The 17787-nt window shown below is 36.1% G+C and overlaps 1 protein-coding gene across 4 annotated transcripts in view; it reads left to right on the top strand.

Annotated features, from left to right (window-relative positions):
* LOC118271123 (immunoglobulin superfamily containing leucine-rich repeat protein) overlaps positions 1–17787 on the top strand; it is a 380874-nt gene that overhangs the window by 156818 nt on the left and 206269 nt on the right. For all 4 annotated transcript variants that reach the window (XM_035587058.2, XM_035587059.2, XM_035587060.2 and 1 more), the window contains one exon: positions 4544–4567. The gene's annotated coding sequence lies outside the window, so the exon portion shown is untranslated. The remainder of the gene's footprint in view (positions 1–4543; positions 4568–17787) is intronic.

Below are 17787 nucleotides of genomic sequence, written 5' to 3' on the forward strand. Positions count from 1 at the left end.
CCAAGCCATGACACTGTTGGCCCAACTCTAGTCAGCTTGTAGCACTAAATGTTTAAAGACTATAATCGACATGTAACATGTTGCAACTTGTTCCAAACTTCATGTACATGTACTACTATGTCATGTTTATGTGTAGAAATCTTGCATCGATCTCAATTATCATCTAGCTATTTGAAATATTGACGTGTAAAAGTGTTATTTTATAACCTACTTACAGATATAAATATCATTTCATTTCATTTCATCATTTCATTTCATCATTTCAATTACTTGTAAAAGAATAATTTAAGGAGCAAGTAGCAAGTTTTTAAGGAGAAGTAGATCATGATTTTTCTCCTTCTGCCTTGAGCGAGGCGAGAGGCAGTGTCAGACTCATACTGACTAAAAACCATCCCGTTCCAATTTCTGCTTCGAGTCGGAGCTACGATTATCTCTTTGCGCTTTATCCACAGAAGTAGAATTATGCATAGTATGGCCGAATTTATACGGAGCTGTGGAGGGCTAAATGGGTTGCCGGGACTCCGGCTCGAAGAGCAGGAGTAGGAACGGGATGGTATTTAGTCAGTAAGAGTTTGACACTCTCTCTCGCTTCATCTAAGGCGGAAAAAGTAATAGGATGAATTGAACCCATCAAAACAAAAAAGAAATGACGAATTTAAGAGGTAAGAGAGGAAAATACAAATAAATTATCTTCCAGAAATCCTCCACAATCATTATCTTTAAAGATCCAGTAGCAACACGATGATCACTTAAAATTAAATCTAATTATTGTGTTCTATTAAGCTGATTTTTAATTACACAACTTTGTCCCCTCAAACAAATGCTTAACGATCGCTTTTTCCTTGGGCAAATCAGTGAAATGACAACGATTTACCATTGGGCCCTTCTTCACAGCTTCAAAGGATAAGCACCCTTAAAACCTTTATCAGTAGTACGTCAAAAGGATGATGAAAGGGTAGACATTACTTGTATTCTTGATTAAGTTTCAAGATTAATTTGATGGTTTTCGGAATAAACCCATTAAATGTTAATTATACGCTTTGATTTACTTTAACGGCTGCATTAAGTTCCTGGTAAGAAGATTTGCTTAAGTTAATCCTTGAGATAAGTTACAACGGTTGGCTAAATTAATCGTAAACATTGTTCCAAACAATGTGTTGAGATTGCACTCTTTATGGCTTTTTTTATTGCCTCATATTTATGGTGGAGTTGTACTTCGAGTTTGCTGTCGTCGGTTGATTAGCGCGAGATGTTGAGTTCTATCTTAAAGCTGTTGATTAGATTCTTTATCAGTAGTCGGCTGAGTCTGGAATAAGACTTTTTGTGTGCCGAATTAGGAAAAATATCAATTTCTTTTTCTACGAAAAGATTTGTAACGAAGTCAAACATTGTCAATCTAATTTCAAAGTCAAACTTTGAATTTAGATGTTCCTAAAAAACCTACCATTGCTTTATCTCTGTACCACCCAAAGGTTTGACTTGTAAAAAATGTCTACGACATTACTGTAATGGCCTTCGGGTCACATTTCTTAGGATGATATCGGATGACCCACTATTCATTTTATTTTATTTTTGTTTTGTTCTACTTACATAACACATACTCGTATATGTGCATGAAAAGCTTAAATAAATAAATAAAATACCCTAAAATATATTTTTTCTTGAAGCTACAGCCAAACCTCTAAACTTAAAGCTCAGCAGTCACCCCAGCAACCACTGGACGAAAGATGCAGCCTAACTAAATAATAAATACAATTAAAATATGTTTATAGGGAGTTCCCCAGGGCAGTGTTGCGAGGAACAAGCTAAATTGTATTTGTAAGAGAAACGCTTTATCTTGAGCGGGAAGTCTCCGCATCATCATATTTTATTAATCCCTCGTCCGATGTAAATGTGCCCTTTAACAAGCAAGGTGGGGTCTCTGTGCCAGCGAGAAGCGATTTGTGTAAAGCGTTTGATAAGTTATTGCTATTAATCGAACATAAACACTAAAAATGCTTTAGATTGAAATTGAAACGGACTCTCTTACCCGACCTGATTGAATATTTTGTCTTTATTTTACGCTCAGGTTTAAAGAAAATATAGTTTTGTATTGTCAGCAAATTGCTTTCCAAAGTCAAAGTCAAAGCATTTATTTCAATTAATCCTAAATTAGATACTTTGGAAACGTCAAATTGAATTGTCCGTCAGTCTATCCGTCAGTGAAGCTAGGTGCTCGTTTCAAAGTGTAGCTTCGAATGGAGAAGAACGAGCAAGAAACTACATTGAAAAATTCCATAAGGCTAGACGTTTGTTGGATGGTTTGCCAAACCAGCGTTATAAAATTATAGCACCTCTAGTACCACGGATACTTTAATTTTTGTAAAAACACTCCCATATTTATTTCATTTATCCACTTGTAACATTATTTAAATTAACTTAAACCAAAGTACAAGGCTGCTTTTGACCGTTTTGTCGGCGGCATACGTGACCAGACCAACGTTTTCTTTGGTCAAAGAATAACATTACTATAAATACAGGCTGTTGCCAGTCTTCTGGGAACGTTTTCCTATGGAGAATATTATTTTGGTGCCTAAACATAATATTTTTTGTTCTATATTTAGGTGACTAGGTACGTAGTTGACCTGACGAGTTGCGTACCGTGTAAAAATCAACAGGTTTTGTTTTTGTCTAACCTTTATTAAATCTTATTGTAGTTTCAGTAAGAAATCACGTAATATTCATATCACATAATCGCTATTATTATATGAGTTTTCTTCGTATTCCAAACTTCTTTTTCTTTTTCTCTTTTAAAAAAATGTTGCCCTACATTAGGATTTCCTCATGTGTCATCCTCATCACACCCAGACCCGAAACAACAATCTATGGATCACACAAATAATTGTTTCGTGCTGGAATCGAACCAGAGACACGTGGCACGGCAATCAATTAGTTGCCCAGCCACCGCGCCAACTGTGCAGTCAGCATTGAGTATATCAGATGACTTCTCAAATACTATTCTTACCCACCAACCTTTTAATCTTCTTAAGCAACGGTCTTGATTTTAAATAAAGCACTACCTTTTCTCAGGGAGAAGATTGGAGGAGACCTTTGCCACCTGACAAACGGACACGCAGAAGTGGAGAAAGAATACAATGATAGCTTAAAATAAATAGATTTTGCAATGTCAGAACAAAAAGGCTATAAATAAATAGAGAAATAAACTACCTCTTCTCAAGTTATACAGTTTATACCAAGTACAATATAAATGTATATTCATACACACGTTTTCTTCATGACTCTAAGGACATGTTGGCATAGCATAGTAATTGTTACAACTTGGGTTGCGCCCATACATCCTCGGGTCCCGAGGTCACTAATACTTCACTCTAATCTAACGGAGAGGTCGTAAAACCGTTCTCAGTTGTCATATGAAGATCTACAGCCATTGCTGAGCCAGTCACTAGGAAATAAAATTGAGCTATTGCCAATTTTAAGCTGTAAAGTGTCGAGTGTAAATTGGAGTGGTAAAATGTGTTGCTGTTCTGTTCGTCAGCGGTTTTGGATATTTCTGTGTATAATTACGGTAATTTGTGATGGTAATGGCTATTCGGTCTTAATATTTAATTACTGGTTCTTGCTGTGTTATGATTCTATATCTTATATTCTTATTATATTATACGTAAAATTAAGCAGTGATAGGCTATTTATTGCTTTTTGATTTTGATTAATTGAGTTTTAGTCGAAATTTGGAAACTTTTGGAGGCCCAATTAACCCCCTTCCCAATCCCCGATTCCTCAACAACTCTTAAATTCCTAACCCCAAAAGGCAACACACTTGTAACGCCTCTGGTGTTTTGGGCGTCCATGTGCGGCGTTGATTGCTTAACATCAGGTGATCCATCGGCTCGTTTACCGGCTTATCCCATAAAAATACTGTAATTTATACTTACTTTTGTTTAAAAAAAATATACTTATTAAAATATATAAATTGACTGCCAATAGAAAACTGTTGAAGGCAAATCCTCCGCTAACGTCGGTCACCGTAGAAAACTGTTGAAGGCAAATCCTTTGCCTTTACCTGGCAGTCAAAAACATCAGACTTTTTGTAAAATATTATCCAGTTTTCACGTTTACAGCCCTAATATCTGAATACCATTTCCCAGAATGATTTTCCGCTTAGTCAACGTTTCTCGCTGTCACTCCCACCTCACAATACATGCGGCGTTTTTAATTTTTTATATAAAGATTCAAGTGTGTTACTGTTTTGCCGCATGTGCAAGGTTTTTTCTTTTAAAATAAAACGAAATGTTGCCTGACGGGATCACGGAAGTCTTATAGGCCGACATTTTTATTCTACGGTGAAAGTCTGTTTTAAAATTATTATGAAACCGGGTTGAAATTTGATGTTTATGAATTTTTACTGACTGCTTAATGTTAGGGTTCTGTTCACGGCTTGGGTAAGGTAATATTGCTTCTTTAAGATAGATGTGGAAGAGGAAAGGAATGGCAACTTTGATGTAATGTTTATGCAAATTAAAATTTTATTTTTCGTTTGTTTCAGAATTTTCCTGAATGCTTGAAAACCGTAAGTTAAAAAACTCTTTGCAACTTTTTGAAAAATTAGTTCTTCTTACTAGAATATGTATTATTTACTGAACACAAGTAAAATTCTGATCAATTTGAATATTCAATCCAAGGTTATCACTAACCCAAACTAAAACTCCGTTTAGCAACAAATATTTTCAGAAGAAAAAACGACAATGTCATCATTATATTATTATTCAAACGACAAACAAAACCGTAGGCTTTAATTAGCAGGCAGTAATAGAAGGTGTTACCGAAATAATTGGTTCTAACTAAAAGCGGCACACCCTGTTGATTGGCGGTCTTAATTAACGGCTTTTTTCATCTGTTAATTACTACCTACTAGTGAACAAAGTTCTATTACGGTGCTGGGTAACCACTGTCTGTTGGCAAAAACAATAGTCACTAATATAGTTTTGTTGCTGCGTGGTGCAATGTGCTTATCCCTCTTCATCAGTGTCTTTAAAGTAAAAAATAATAATTAATCTTAAAATATTTTTTCTGAGAATCCATTTATATATAAGATGCCTGTAAGACAGTGCTATATACTCCGAGACTTTTCGAAACACCGTTTTAGTTCGGTTCGGTACCTAGTCCATACAGAAAATGTCGTGATGGCTCGAAGGTTTAAGACGACCGACCGCTTCTCATGCATAGGGTGCCGGTTGGAAAGCTACCACCTTCAAAGTACCAATCTGACCATTTCCGAGTTATATGAAGGTACTTTCTAAGATTATTGAAATTAGAAGTTCATATTTAACTGAGACTGGACAGTAATAATCTCTGGTCAATCTAATACCTTACACTATGATCTTCAACCCGCTTGTTAAGCAGGGGGGAGATTATGGTAAGCTCTATAAGTCTTTTAATCCAGCCTTGTGCAAACTGCTAGGGAGTGGAATTCTTTGCCGGAGTCCATGGTTCTTAACGGGTATAACGTGTGTGTCTTCAAGGCCCGAGTGAATAGGTTGCTTATGGGCAGACGTGCATCATCACCACTTACCACTTACCACCAGGCATCATCAGTTACCACCAGGCGAGATAGCGGCCAAACGTCAACCTATCAAATATAAAAAAGCAGTGGACTTTCCGTCAAATCGAGCTGCCCGATAAGGGAAACTTTCCAAAAAACTACACATTCAATTGGATCCCACAGTCCAAACATCCGATCCACGAAAATAAATTGAAAAAAGAGAACATATTCCACGAATACATTTTCAATTTTCAATTTTTCATTTGCCATCATTCACGGGTCTATCACAAAATATATTTTCTACGAACATTTAATGTTTCAATTTTCATCTCGAAAGTTTTGAAAACATGTGACACAATATTTCGCTCCATTGAAGTATAAACAATGGATCAAAAAACGACCAACTGCGAGTCAGCCTCGCGTACGGAGAGCTCCGTAGCAAAATGTCATTTTTTGTGAGGGAGCCCCTCTTCAATATTTATTTCTAGTTTATATAGTGGCCTCAGAAATAATTATGCATAGTCTAAGTCAAATTTATTTATTTCAAATAGAAGGCACTTTTGAACGTCAAAACAAATATTAAAATGAAATATCGGTCTGTCGGTCAGTGCTTTAGTGAAGTTATTTGCTCATTCCAAAGTGTAGATTGCTATGGAGAAGAACGAGCAAGAAACTTCATAGGTTACACTTTTTCAATTAGGTTTACAGAAAGTAAATGTAGAACAAGTACATTCTTGGTTACATTGTTTCTTTAATATGAGAACAATATAATATTGGCTGAGTAGTAATTCTGGAGCTGACCAGTCCCAGTTGACAGACGGACGGACTTATTTTTGTGAAAATTCTAACTGTCTAGGTAAAACCAAGTGAATAAAAATCGACAAGTGAATTTGGTACAGAAGAATTACAATAACAATTTCTCACTACTCACCACTCTTCTGTCTCTATTCACTCCGTTTTAAGGTATCACACACTCTTTGAGATACAGCCAGGTGACAGACGGTCAGACGGCTCACAGCAGTCTTAGTAATAGAGCCCTGTTCTCACTTTTTTGGTACGGATCCCTAAAAATGATTTTGATTCAAAATACATGAGCCGCTGTTGCTTGAGAGCCTGTCATGTGACAATGGTGTGACGTCATTAGATACGAGCGTCGTTCTGTTTATTGATTCGTATGGAGAAGAATAAGATGTCATGACACTTTATGACGATGTTTTCTGTAAACTTAATATTATAAGGTAAGGTTTGTTTTTGTTTTATAGACTGCCTCGTTGGTCCAGCTGTCGTACGTGACTACCGGATAAGGCGTCTCGGGTTCGATTCCCTGGTCGAGCAATGTATTATTGAGCTTTTTTCGGTTTTGCGTCTCAGTAGTAGCATGGAGTCTGGAATTGTGTCCAGTATATGGCAATAGGCTTAGCCCCTATTACATGTAGGGTTCCCAACTATACTGTTAAAAACAGTATTATACTGTTTTTCACTAAATTATACTTTTTACTGTTGAACAATAATAAAGTATACAAAATACTGTTTTCAAAATGCTTAACACTACACAGTGTTAAATGTTAGACGCTCACACATATTTTTTTTTAATTTAGTCAGGGGGCGCTCAGTGCAGCGCAGCCGCAAATCACAATAATGGAGTTTCAGAACGAATCTGTCAATGTCAAATATTCAAGTTTAATTAAAGTGATTACGTGATTTTGTTGTGTAGTTTTGATTGTCGTGAGGCCTACGAAGCTTTTAAAAATGATTCTAAATTGATAAGTTGTGCGAGAAGCACTAAAAAGTATGTCTTTAAAACAATAAAAAAATAAAATACTGTTAATTTTTCTAAAATACTGTTTACTTTCCTTCTCAGACCTAAATATACTTTATTTCTTGTAAAAAAAGTTGGCAACCCTAATTACATGCGACTTGTAATACAAATGGTGAAAAGTGGGTGTAGGTACATTATATAGCGGAATTACGAACCGTAATATGAACCTCTGCCTATCACTTAGGGATGGAAAGGCCTGAGGGTGTGTGTGTTGTTTTTTTTTATACTTAATAGGATGGCGGTTGGTCATGAGCTCGCCTGGTGGTAAGCAATGATGTGGCCAACGATGGAGCACGCCTATCTATGAGCAACTCGGGACTTGAAGACTTGTATCTATGTTTACTCAATCACGTCAAAATGGTAAAAAAAATCAGGATGAAATGTGGAACAGGGGTAGATTATGATCTGGTAAAACACATAGGCGGGACTCAAGCATGAGAAGTGAACGTCTTAAGCCTCAGGGCGACCACAACATCAGTTAGGTTACAACATAACCTTTATTTTATCATGAATTTCAGGATAAACCTCCTGAAATAGTGCTTGACTTAAGTACTAAATTAAATGAAGTGTTAGTCCATTCCGCACAGGCTACGCTAGCTCACAATAATAGCCAATTTTAGTGTTCATAAAATATATCTACGAGTTATCTTAGAAATATGAGGATAGCTAAGATTACTTGTATTTATGCTATGGCTACTATTATAATATCTAGTCTGTTTGTTTCGAAATACCACTAATACTCGAATAAAATATCATTACTGCCGGGCTAGAGGTGTCGGGTTCGATTCCCGTGGGGGTAAATTAGCATATTGATCCTGAGGCATGATGGTAAGTGATCAATGCATGAACAGAACAGTGTATAGCAAAACCAGAGCAGAAATAAGTGCGTTGTCTACCTTTTGAAATGCTTTCTTCTCGAAGGTCTTCAAAAACAAAACTTCTAATCCGGGCATATCATTCCTACATTTTTAAACTTCTATCTAGCGACAGTGTCTGTCACAGATTTTTTTTATAGGTAATGGATCGACGTTTTGCCTCTATCTCACCTGATGGTAAGCAATGATGCATGCCTATCCATAAGCACTCAGTTCATCAACTCATCTAGGCCTCATCTAGTTATTTAAGAGATTGACGTGTAAAAGAGTTACATTGTAACCTATTTGCAGAAATAAATATCGTTTATCATTTACTCCTCAGTGGGTCGCACAAAGAGGCTTTAAACGAAGCACTTCATTCGCTGAAGCGATAAAGCGATGACGTTTCGCTAATTGTCTTGTGGTACGATGATGGAAAGATGTTTCAATGATTAGATGTTCATCACCGTGTCAGCGTGCTTTCCGAGGCAAACACTTATATCATTATATCATACCCATAAAAGCACAATAATAATACCCGTAAGTTTCATTAATACCGAAATTCTTAAAATTTCGGGAAAAAGGAAATACCTTAAATAAAAACGGAATATATTACACCAACGATTTTTAACAAAATAAATTAGCTAAAAGTTTAGAAGTTTTGAATAATAACTTCAAGATAATTAACCTACGTTGCTATACCCTAAACACGACGTAGCTTTAGGGTATGCCTTACTAAGAAACAGCCTTAAAAATAATCATTACATTGCTTTATTAAACTTTAAGAGCTAAGAACGCCCATCACTGTATTACAAGTCTTTTGTTCAAAATCTAATAAAGATTTTACTTAAAGTAAAGTTTTGAAACAAAACACTTCATAATAATATTTGAACATATACACAAACCAGTATATAAAACTAATCTAAACAGTTTATTAGCTTCAATCAAATTTCAACTATATTGTAAAAGGATAAGGTTGAAACTCAAGTAGCTAGGAGCTGTTATCGCTACTGCCTGCCTACGCGCGTCTTCCCTTGCGTAAGTTTTGAAAATAGAATAGAATTCTGTAGTACATAATACTCCTTGATAACTAACTGTCGTTAACATTCCTTCTTATTTTGATTTGAATATTTTAGATTCATTTTTGTTCTTTGGAAAATTCTTATTCCTATATTTTTGTATTGTGTATTGAAATGTTAGATAAATCTAGTAAGAAATAGGGTAACATACTGATATAGTTCTACTTATTTATACAATGTGTCGTCTCAGACATTTTATAAAGATGTTGTTACATTTAGAGCGTTCAATTGAAATGGTTTTTATTTTTGAACAAAAAATATAATTAAATCTGATGTGAACTGAAAAGGCTTGTAAGAAAGGTAATAGACATAATGACTGGGCATGAAAATTAAAAATCCATTTAGTCTGTCAGTTAGGTATTAAAAAAATATTAGACACGTATTTTTAAAACTTTTAAAACGAATCAAAATTTTGGAGTAGCAGAAGTAGCAATACGTCATTTCTATGTACAAAACGTATCTAGAAATGACGTCACGCGATATTTCAAATCAATATATCTTCGAAAGAAAGAGGATGAGGTAATAATGTACAATGGCTGCAACTCTACTGTAATATAAATAAAGTTTTAAATCATTAAAAAAACATCTTAATAATATTAGTTTGTGTGTATGTTTGTTACTTAATCACTTCAAAACGGCTGAAGGGATCGGAATAAAATTTGGAATAGGGGTAGATTATGGTCTCAATTAACGTATAGGTATATACTTTTGATCTGCTTCGTTAGTCGAGTGGTTGCAAGTGCGACTGCCGGGCAAGGGGTCTCGGGTTCGATTCCCGGGTCGGGCGAGGTATTACTGGGATTTTTCGGTTTTTCGAAATTTTCTCAGTAGTAGCACGGAGTCTGGAAATGTGCCCGGTTGTTGGCAATAGGCTCACCACATAAATTGTGAAATGTGGGTGTACATAGGCATTATGTGCCATAATGTGCACCTCTGCCTACCACTCCGGGGACTAAGGGCGTGACGTTATGAAAAAAAAAGAAAATACTTTGGGAACGCGGGTGAAGTTGCTGGAAGAGTCTAGTGGTAAAATATTTAAATATTATAATTGCAGTCCTTTACGGTATACCGATGCCACGTGACGTCACTCCTGTGTCCAATTTGCTGCATTGCACTCCAAGCGAAAATAAATTTCAACTCTGTATTTTATTTTGGTTTGTGTATTTAATTGGTTGTTTATTTTATCACCCTCTGTTGTTCTCTAGGGGGTAGGTAGACGTCTAGGTATATGTAGTAGTAAGTTTGGTAGATTTTTATTTTAGTTTTAATTGTTATAGTAGCCGAGTCTAGTGCAATATCAATAGTACCTACTGATGAAGAAAGAGAAGTTCTGTGTTCGACTTTGAAATCCGAATTGAGACACTGAATTTAGATTTAAATCCAGTATAATCATACAAAAAATATACCAACATAAAAATGATTTGCAAAAAACCGCAACAGGCGTACTCACCTCTTTCAAAAAAAAACCTAAATACTTAAAAACTTATATACGTTACTAAATCCAATCTAAATTCATGTTCTGGCAACACACACGACAAATGGCAAGTTTGGGGTTGCCACGTGCAAAATTTACGTAGTTACAGAACCGGATTGGATACTAAAAATTCCACATGGATTCAGTCGTTTTTTTTCAGTAGTCCGTGTTACTTTTTCAGTCACTCCTGAAACGAATTCCCTTGTTTGTGTACAGAAACTATAGTATGAGTTTCAGTAGCATTTCAATTAAAGTATTTCAGGGATGTGGCCGGTCAGTGTGTTCTGGCAATGGCTTTTTTTCAGGCACTATTTTTAAACGCACAATTGTTTAGGCAAATAAAATACCGGTTTTTTATGTATACAACAATTTCACGCCGTTTATCCCCGAAGAAGATAGATAGAAGAGATACGCAGAAGTGCACATTACGGCACGTAATGCCGCTTTATAATGTATACCCACTTTTCACCAATTCTGTTATACGTCGCATGTAATAGGGGGTGATCCTAATGCCATATACTGGACACTATGCCAGATTCCGTGCTACTACTGAGAAATTTTCGAAAATCTCGAAAAAAGCCCAGTTATACGTAGACTGGTTGCAAGTACGACAGTTTTGGGTTCGATTCCCGGGTCGGGCACAATACTGCTGTGCTTTTTTCGGTTTTTCACAAATTTTTCAGTAGTAACACGGAGTCTCAGGCTCACCCCCTATTACATGGGACCTTAAGTGACATTAAGTGTCATAATGAGCACCTGCTTTCCTCTTCGGGAATAAAAGGCGTGACGATGCGATACGATTTTAAATCACGCCAAGGAACTTTGAACCTTAAAAACAATTTCAATAACAAGAAGATATAACAATAACAATAGATTTTCTTCCTTTTCCCAATGGCAAGCAATGATTATAAAGTTAAATTTACTTTGACCTTGAAATTTCAAATGTCAATTTCCACCCTCATTTTAGATATTTTTCTTTTCAATACAAATCAGCATTTGAATTCTGGTTCCGTATAAATATGCGCGAAGCGTGCTTCTACCTTGGGAGCGGAATAAAAAACCAAAATAAAACGGTTTTCGTATATAAATAGAACATTTCTTGCAATGTAAGAAAGGCATTTCGTTTTCACCTTCGCGTCGTAAGGATGGAGTACATATAGGTATATAGGTAGAATACATTTTATATTGTGCATTTTTGCCATACATTTTTCTGATCCTCTCTCCAGTCTTCAAATCATCAATCCTAATATCGCTTATCCCAAAAATTCGACACATCAACAGCTTATAAAGTGGCTGCTACTGCTGACCAAAGGTCTCTTCACTCACGAAGAAAGTATGAGCATTAAACACCACGCTTGCTCAATGTAGGTTGGCAATTTCAAACTTATACATATCGTACATACATATCGTCACGCCTTTAATCCCCGAAGGGGTAGGCAGAGGTGCACATTATGGCACGTAATGCCACTGTACACTTATACTGTAAACTTATAATTAGAAATTATAAGCCTCACGATATTTCCCTTCACCGTTTGTCAGTGGTGTCTAAAGTCTTAGAAAGTACATAATATAACTCTTAAAAAGTCACATCAGTACTTGCAGTTAGTAGGTTTTGAACTCGCACTCTCATGCATGAGAAGTTTCGTAAACCGGGCTATGACGACACAACAAAATTCGGCAACATACTAGTAACTTTTCTGGTGTTGCGAGTATCCTTGAATTATACCGATAGCTTACAATCAGGTGATCTGTCCGTTCGTTTACTTGTCTCTCTGTCATCAGTCTGTTCAATATAGCAATTTAGCAATTGAACAGACTGGGATTCTAGGATTTTTTTATGAGATATTAGCTAGATTATCCCATAACACACTTCATCACATTCCCTCTAACACATGCCTAAGCAATTAAAATCAACTAGTAAAATAGCCAGTTAAATCAATGCTGCCCCCTAAAACTTATCCGTTTGACATAAACGACCTCGTTCGCCGTGCACATGGTGTGAGCCCTTGTAATAAATCCGTGTATGGCGTCACATGACCCCGATTTTTCACCTCGTAAAATGTAAAAGCTAGACGCAATTGTATTTAGACACGTGAAAGGGGTAACCGTTCTCCGATTTCTAGTTTTTTGTTGGCCATAATGTTGTGTAGGGCTCGGCCATAGTGGTATGTTGATTTATAGGTGTAGTGCTTTGTTAAGTTTACTCGTTTTTTTATTTATTTAATAACTTCGGTCAGTGCCATTGAACTCACAATAACTAAGAAATAAACATAAGTATATGTATAGAGCTACTTATAATTATGAAACAGTATAGGTTATTTATTGAGAGGTCGCGTTTGCTGGGTAAGCGGCTGCCGCGTGTAGAGGTTTCGATTCCCGCACGGAACAACTCTTTGGGTGATCGAACAAATTATTGTTTCGCGTCTGGGTATCATGTTATATTATGTGAACCTGTATGTTTGTAAACGCACCCATGGCAAAGAAGAAAATCCTAGTGTGCGGCAAGGTAAAAATATAGATTTAGTTATCCTACCATGTACCCTACTGAATATAATTGTAAAAATAAATCAGCATTTAATGGTTCATGTCAAAACCAATTAAACCAATGAGGTACTGCACGACTGCACGGTTGGTGCGGTGGCTGGGCAACTGGCTGCCGCGCAACGGGTAGCGGGTTCGATTCCCGCACGGAGCAATTCTTTGTGTGATCCACAAATTGTTGTTTCGGGTCTGGGTGTCATGTGCATGTGAAATTGTATGTTTGTAAACGCACCCACGACACAGGAGAAAATCCTAGTGTGGGGCAACGTTTAAAAAAAAAAAAAAAGGTACTTCTGAATCAAACATTGAAAAGAAAACAAGAAGTATCTTTTTTCAATACGTAGCTTAAACCACTGCCATTTGAATGTGAACACTATACCAAATACAATTGAAGTTACTTTTTCTTGTCAAACAATATTTATACAAAAATATTCTCAGAAACAAATAGTACAGGGATATACATTTCGTCATCTATTTTTAATTTCCCTCGAAAAGGTTCAATATAAGAGTATTACCTGCAAAAAATATCTAACGTAGACATTATGTAGGCTTAGTAAAAAGGGTTGGATTACTACAGTCAAGGTGAGCTCCAGGAAAAACTTGATTTAGGCCACATGTGTTCGTGAGATTTCATTGTTTTTTGGGTTCCTTGAACTTGGTGGAAAACATTAAGATGTTTTGTATGCAGTAATGAAATCTGTTAAAATGAGCATATTTTTAGTGACCCTTAATCTCTTGTTTGCTGGTATGTACCTAAGACACAATAAAAAACACATCGTGTCTTGCGTAGATCTTTGAGTACCATACTTCGGCACGAATGGGCTGGCTCGACCGGAGTGATACCACGGCAACATAGAAAACCGACGAGAAATAATGCTTTCGATGTGTTTTGTCATGTGAATGAGGTTATCGAAGGCTCAATTACCAAAACTTCCCCAATTTTCTCAATCTCCGATTCCCCAATGGGCCTTAATTTCCTAACCTTGAAAAGACCGGCAACGCACTTTTAACACCTCTAGTGTTACAGGTGTCTATGGGCGGCGAATATTGTTTACCATCAGGTGATCCATCTGCTCGTTTACCGGCTTAAACACAACATAAAATTCTGACCTCTTTATAATATTCATTGATAACCTTTATACAACGTGTAACAAAAAGGGGGTATACATATTAAGTACACGGCTTCTAAATAACATAACATAATATAATTGGCTGCATGTTACATAAGTCGTTTTATAATTATTTAATGTTAATGCTGTTGGTCCTCCAAATATTAAATAAATAAAATAAATAAAAAATAAATAAATAACAAACGATACGGTAAGGGTTTTTTAAACTCTTTTTTTCATGGTACCAAGTTATGAATTTTTCAAATCGCGCCGCCGCGTGATTCAAAATTAGGTAGACAGGTACTAGGCGATCAAATTGACAGAATAAATGTTTCGTAATATTAGCGAGTGATCCCTGTAGTGTTGTGACACGTTTGTATGATTTAAAATCAAGAACCATGCGATACCAAGTATTTGGTACAAATTTTTTTTAAACGTATTTTAAGCTGAAACTTGAGAGACTCTATTCAACCTGTATTCATCAGGGCTTCTTGATGTATATGGGTATTTTGTTACACGCTGTATAAAAAATTGAAATTTAAAAATCTATTATTTTATATAGTACTTTCAACCACTATCAATGAAACAGTTTTTCAAACTAATTATAACTTTTACTATTGACTTAATTAACTTACTTTGAAAGGTACAATTTAATATTACAATGAATGAAAAAAGTTTTATATTTTCTCAAATGCCAAGTTTCTAATCAGAAAATTCTGATATCATATTTTCTAACAGTAAAGTAAATTCGTATCCATTTTTTTCTTTTTTGTCGATTATAATACAAACTAGTCGATAGCGATATCGACGTGAAACAACACTTGCGCTGTGTTTTGTCGTGTGAGGGAGGTTATCGGAGGCTTAATTATATCCAAGGTAGGGGATTTGGCGAACTTGGTAAGGACCTTAATTCAGACTCAAATTCCTAACCCCCAAAAGTCTGGTAACGCACCTGTAATACAGGTGTTCATGAGCGGCAACGATTGCTTACCATCAGGAGATCCGGCAGTTCGTTTAACGGCTGATCCGATTGTTTTGTATGGGGCAGAGTTTGGCAAAAAAAATCCGCAAGGTAAAATCCCATCAAATCCATGGAAATAAAAACGGAATTAAAATCAAATCATACTTTACAAGTAACTTTAACACATATTTTATAACTAATAGGATATAGGAATAGGATAGGAATAGAAATCCAGAACAAAGCGTATGTAAGTTTTTCTTTGGTCTAAAAGATTGGGTCATAGTTCAAAAAAATCCGAAATATCGGTAGGCACTAACGTACCTTCTTAATCCAAAAATCAAACCTGATAACATTGTGGCGACACATTGACAAGTAACAAGTGACAGATGACAGAAGTCGCACATAGACTATCGACGAGCAAATCAACGGATGACGTCATAAATATCCTGCATCGCACATATGAAGTTTACATGCGAATTAACACGGATAGAAAATCCCAACGAACAACAGTTGGGCAGAAAGCCCGCCAGGCTGATCACCTCGCCTGGTCGGAGGATCCTCCTTTTCTTAGGGAACTTTACTCTCTATTCCCTAAAATATCTTACGGGTGTCCTACAATATACACACAAACACTACACTACGTTTTAAACAATTCCTTATATACATTTTCAATTACAAGTTTCCTCCGATCTAATTAACAATTAATTAAATCGAAAGTACTAGAAATTCTGTAGTGAATCTATACGGAACCCGCGGTACTCCACAAACAGACAATTGATCTGATTTCTCTATAAAGAGCGGTTATGTAGCGCGGTTTTTATACAGATTTGCGTGTTTTAATTCCTGGTAATAAGGCCTCGTATTTTAGAAAAAATATATATATTTATACGCCAAAACGTTTAAAGAGACAGTCAAAGCATTTATTTGAACTAGACCAGATGTTAATTATTATGTTATCGGCTTACTCACGTAACGTTTTGACGAGGAACTCGACTAGTTTCAAGCCATGCTAGAGGCTCATATTCATGAGCAGCATTACGCAACACACGACGCGGCGATTGTCGCACTGCTACTGCACTACTAGTCGAGTTCCTCGTCAAAACGTTACGTGAGTAAGCCGATAACATAATAATTAATTTAGTATGTCTCACGAAAGTTACAATAAAATCATAGACCAGATGTTTTCAAAGACTTTTGAAACAAAACAAAAAGAAATGGTATAAACCGGTAAACGTGCAAACGAATCACCTGATGGTAAGCAGTCACCGCAGCCCATGGACACCCGAAACACCAGAGGAGTTACAGGTGCGTTGCCGTCCTTTTATAAAAGAATACGCTCTTTTCTTGTAGGTATCATCGTGCAACTTCTAAGTTTGTATGAAAAACCTCGCCATCTAAACTCTCTTACAAGTAATAGAACAGAACACAATCTGTTGGTATGTTTATTCCGGTTACTGTCGCTTATGTAACGGATAATCCGGAAAACGGATAGATCTAGTTCTAGCCGGAATTTTCTGGATAGAACCGGTAGCAATTGGATTAGGTCCTGAGTTTGACCTTGTAATCAGATTTAGAGGGATTAACGTGGATTGTTACCCAATCTTGCTGATTATTTGTGATTCTAATATATTGTGATTTTTAACCGACTTATGTAAAAAAGGAGGTTCTCTGTTTGACTTATATGTATGTGCGCGATTTTCTCGCGTTTAGTTAAACTAATTTTAATGCGAATTTGAGCATAGTTTTTATAGACTTAGGAGAAGGTTTTAGGGATATTACCTGACTTAAAAAAAATTGAGGTTAAAAAAACTTAAGGTGGTTCCTTTTTAAAAAAACGTTTTATTATAGACTGAGATCCCTTTCATAATTTATTTGGCGGTTGATCGTATTTCAAAAACCTTTCGAAATCTTCGAAAGATTAAAAAATCTAAGACTTTGTGTTCTACATCTATTGTGATTTTTATACAATTAAGGCGTCAATGTGAGGACAATCTTAGTGTAGGGTATCTTAGGCCATAGCTAAATAAAAAAGAAAATCCGGAAACTAAATTGATAGTAATCATTCTAAACAATGACCATGACATAAAAAAAAATATTTACATAAAAATAAAAACATGTAACACCAACACGATCTAATTTTCACCCCTAAGTAAATAGGTCATTGCTCCCTCCAGACCTTCAGAACAGTAGATAGACATTTCAGCTAAGCAACTAGGTAACACACGGCTACTCAAAACCAGCTTATCATGGTCTCGCTTTGTATGAACTTTTCGCACATTCAACGGTCAGCTTACACTGGTTCTGTATAGCTTTGTATGATGTCGGGTATACATTAGGAATGCTGTTCTTGTCTGCATCAACAATGCGAGCCTTTGTCTTGTTGCCCACTAATTTGCTTTGAGAAATATCTT

Source organism: Spodoptera frugiperda, chromosome 9 (assembly GCF_023101765.2).
Source record: "Spodoptera frugiperda isolate SF20-4 chromosome 9, AGI-APGP_CSIRO_Sfru_2.0, whole genome shotgun sequence".
Taxonomy (NCBI): domain Eukaryota; kingdom Metazoa; phylum Arthropoda; class Insecta; order Lepidoptera; family Noctuidae; genus Spodoptera; species Spodoptera frugiperda.